Here is a 4,280-nt window from a genome sequence, read left to right as displayed (position 1 = left end):
ATAATTAAGTGGCCACTGGGAGTATATGGGTGGGTGCCTGTGTCTGTGTTGCCTCTGTAAATACAACATGAACAAGAGAGGCCGTTGCAAAGCTTACATTTGTCATGTGATACATCATGTCTGTTTGTTCTCGGATACATATGATTACATTTGATTCCCTGAAGATTAAACTACTTAACAGTATATTGGAGTTCAAATGTGCACAATCTGAAGCAGCTACAGCAGTAAAATGTAAGATACACATTAATGCGGCAGTAATATTAACCCCAAAACATCATACGTAATATTTAAACATGGACAGAAAACACTTTAAAGCACAGTACAGTACTTTTACTTTTCATACTTAAGCACCTGCTTAAGTTTAAAAGCAGGGCTTTTACTTGTATTAAGTATTTTCACAGTTTGGTATCAGTACTTGTAATTAAGTAAAAGACCAGAATACTTCCTCCGCAACTGGGTATAAGTTTGCACATTAAAAAAAACAAAGTTCAACGGTAAATTTCAGAACTAAAGTTTATTTTTTCATGACATTTGTTCTTCCATAAACGTTTCTGTACATAAGAGGTGATGACATTAGCACAAAATGTTTCCTCATTTTATACATTTCAATCAGAGCAGTACTGCTTTGCGTTATTTCCTTTTAATGCCGATGCCACTGTGAAGGAGTTGGAGGAAATGACATGCAGAGTGAGCAGCAAAAGGGTGGAGACATGTTTTCATTGTTCGATATGAAACGACTCGTCACGAAAACCAACAATTTCACAGTTAAAGGTCGTGTATGAGAGTTGGTAGCACACTTTGCTTTCATGCTTGCCGTCATTTTAAGTCTCTGAATTCAGGGTAAAACACTTGAGTTAAAGCTTCTCTTCTCAAGATGACATTTCCCTTTTATTCAATTCAATCATGAACATCCGTTAGTAAACTGAGAGCACTTTTAACGCAGTGATTTCATGCCTTCACTTGCACAAAACTATACAGAGCTAATACAAAACCATTTCTTTAAGGTCCAGTGTGAAGGCTTTAGTGGCATCTAATGGTGTTGCAGAACTGAGACTTCTCCCATCTGCCAACACAAAATCACATAAGGGCCTATCTAGAGCCAGTGTTTGGTTTGTCCGTTCTGGGCTTCTGTAGAAACATGGCGGACTTTGTGGAAGTATGTAGATATAAACGGCTCATTCTAAGGTAACGAAAACACAACAAATGTTATTTTCAGGTGATTATAAACTAATGAAAACAAAGTCATTCACATTATATTCCAGAGATGCCCCTGAATCCTACACACTAACCAACACACTTGAGCAAAATAACTGTTCTGCCTCCACCTTTCATCAAGGATCAAGTCATATCCACCATCCAAGACAAATATGACAAATGTTCGGCAACAGAACAAAAAGACATCAAGCTTAACTCCTCAAACCAGGACTATACCAAAAAGGGAACTATTTTAGCAATATTTGGTTCTATGCTTTTATTTTTCTCCCTTTAAATTAATTTAAAATAAATTTTTACAATTAAATTAATTAATTTAAATTAATTCCCATATTAATTTTATCATACAAAAAAGCTGAACTTCACTGCAGTGACACAATTGTGAATTTCCTTGGATAAATAAATCTTTTTGTAGCCAGAAAATATAAGTTATGTGGAAAGTAGTGATTTTATTTTTGGTCAGTTTCATAACCAAAGACAGTTCTCACAAACAAACAAAAAACCCAACAAAAAAATCATACAGGGTGTAGATCCATGTACTTAAATAAAAGCTACACTAACATTTTGGTCTACAAAATAAATCACCTATTAACAGCTGCATCAGTTTTTGTCCCTAAATGATCTTCGTAGTTGGTTTTAAGCTTTGGGAGAATTTCTGTTTCCACTGTGACAAGTTGTGGATGGTACCAATGGGACCATTCCGTACCATCCCCATTTTTGGTCCCCCCTCTGTCGGGGTACCTAGCATACAGATCTGATACTAAAAGGTGGAGCTGTGAACACTGCAGTCTGTTGATTGGTCAATAGCAGACAGTCACTCTGCTCAGGGCTGAGTTGTGGCTGGTTTTGAGGCTCATGTAACCACTGTTCATATCGTGGAGAGTTTTATTAGTAAAATGAGAAAAAAACAACTCAATTCACTGGGCAGACTGCCGGCGACTTTTAAGGTGGAACGTTAACTTGTAATGTTACTCAGTGCATGAGTTGGAAACACTAAATGGAGCTAGGGTCTAGGTGCCATGTCTGAAGGGTTACTTTTGGTTCCAAAGGTACCATACCTAAAGTGCTTGGTGGAAACAGGGCTATACATGTATATTCTTAAGTCTTCACATTTCCTGTGTGAACCAAAAATTGTCTGCCAAGTCATGATTGCCCTTCATCACTTTTCTCCTTTACACAATACATATTTTTACTGTTTAAAAACATTAAACAGTATGAACAAGCTCACCACTTCCTCCAAAAAAACAACAACGTCAGATTATCAGACCTCCCTTGTTTTCATTTTACATTCTTAAACCTTCTGTGCCTTAATCCCAAGTGTTAGAAAAAAACATACATTAGACTGTGTTAGTACACAACTCCCACGAGACAAAACAAAAATATAAAGTGCTCTTAAACTTCCTCTGTTGCGCATAGTGGAGGGATAGAACAACATCACATAAACAACAGGTGGCGATAAATTAAATGGCGAACTTCACTTCACACAGCGGTGGGGACATTACAACAATGTCGACTACATAAATAAGCTCAGATGTTCCTCATATCAACATCGTAGAAAAAGAAATACTGCATGCACACCCCTGCTAAAATTAATGTTTAACGTACCGATGTCTGCTGCAGAGAAAAATGCATTAACTTTAACAAATAAAAACAATATTAAAGAAAAACCTCCCAGTTTAAACTTGTCCTGGTTTTCCAGAAAGATTCAGCAGGAGCAGCTCTCTCCTGGAATGCCTTTTTGGAAAAAGGGTGCAACCCAGAGTACCAGTGGTGGTCCAGCAAGAAGAGTGTTTGTCCCACTCTGCTCTCAAAGCCTACACGAGTCCGAGCCTAGTCACGGCCTGATGTCAACAGAAAAACAACAACCCATAAACCAATACATTCTGTGAATGGAACAAAAACATAAACCACACATTATGAAGACATTTATTAAAATTTATTTAAATGTATTTGCTTAGTTTTTTCAGACTGAAACCGCAATAAGCACATGTAGAATGCTGAGGAAGTCAACACTGACCTGCGAGGTATCTGGCACCAACTAACATCAACATGCTGCCCATGATGTAGAAGCCCAGAGGGACGCTGCTGAAGATACTAGTTTCACCTTTTGGTCATCATAAAATAACAAAGGGGACAGACAGAGGAACAATTATGCAACAAAACAACAAACTATGAAAAAGTCAGAATTCAAAGAAAGCAACCTCAATGTGACTGTAACTATCAGTGCTATATGGTTAGCTTGAATTTGACTTTTCTCTGAGTGCAGGACAGATTTTGTCACAAAAAAAAAGATAATTAATAAAACAGCACAAGGATTAAAAATGTCCATTACTTACAGGTTAAAGGGTGAGTTTGGTATTTCTCAACCTGGACTTCCATGTTTTTCTGTCTAAATGACTCGTAGCAACAACAAGTTTTGGAAGTGGTCCAGTGTTGAGTGACAAGGCTGTAGCCGGCAGCTGCAAAACAGTAGGAGTGTCCCTGACTAAGAATTTTCCTAGTCGACCAATAGTCGTCATTTAGGGCCATTAGTCGACTAGTCGCCCGCATGTTTATGATATTAATTTAATTATTAAATTATGTATTTTGGGCGGGGCAACACAATGGTTTGAGTTTAAGGTGTGAGAAAGAATAGCATCAGTAACATTGTTAACACTGTGCTAAATTACAGAGAAATACAAAACCTTCATTAATGTAGGCCTATATTTTATCTACAAGAGCACGTCACACACTGAGGCCTATATTTTATCTACAAGAGCACGTCACACACTGAGCGAGCCGCCTGTTAATGACGCTGTCAGTAAAGCAGTAATGATTGTGCTAAGTGGCTAATGGGCATGTAGCTACTAACATGTTTCAGATGATACGTCATGTTTGTAGTCAACCAATGAAGATGAGTTAACATATCACCTTGGGTTTGTCCTTCACCTTCTCAAAATGATCCCACACTTTGGATTTCCTGCCCGACATGTTATTAACTAGCCTGTGGAATAACCGGTACCAGGACTGTAAATTAACCTGACTCCTGTCTGACCGCTGAGCGTGGCCACTTCCTGTGTCTGTCCTTT

The 4,280-nt window shown here is 38.0% G+C and overlaps 1 long non-coding RNA gene across 1 annotated transcript; it reads right to left on the bottom strand.

The window, feature by feature from the left end:
- Nucleotides 1-495: 495 nt before the first annotated feature.
- On the bottom strand, nt 496-3,843 carry LOC126387341 (uncharacterized). The gene is made up of 3 exons (XR_007569635.1): nt 3,549-3,843; nt 3,230-3,316; nt 496-3,053 (listed from the first exon to the last, which is right to left on the bottom strand). It is a non-coding gene; the product is annotated as an uncharacterized LOC126387341 (long non-coding RNA).
- Between the last annotated feature and the right edge of the window lie 437 nt (nt 3,844-4,280).

The sequence above is a fragment of the Epinephelus moara genome, unplaced genomic scaffold (assembly GCF_006386435.1).
Source record: "Epinephelus moara isolate mb unplaced genomic scaffold, YSFRI_EMoa_1.0 scaffold3720, whole genome shotgun sequence".
NCBI lineage: Eukaryota > Metazoa > Chordata > Actinopteri > Perciformes > Serranidae > Epinephelus > Epinephelus moara.
This window is presented reverse-complemented; position numbering and strand designations above follow the sequence as displayed.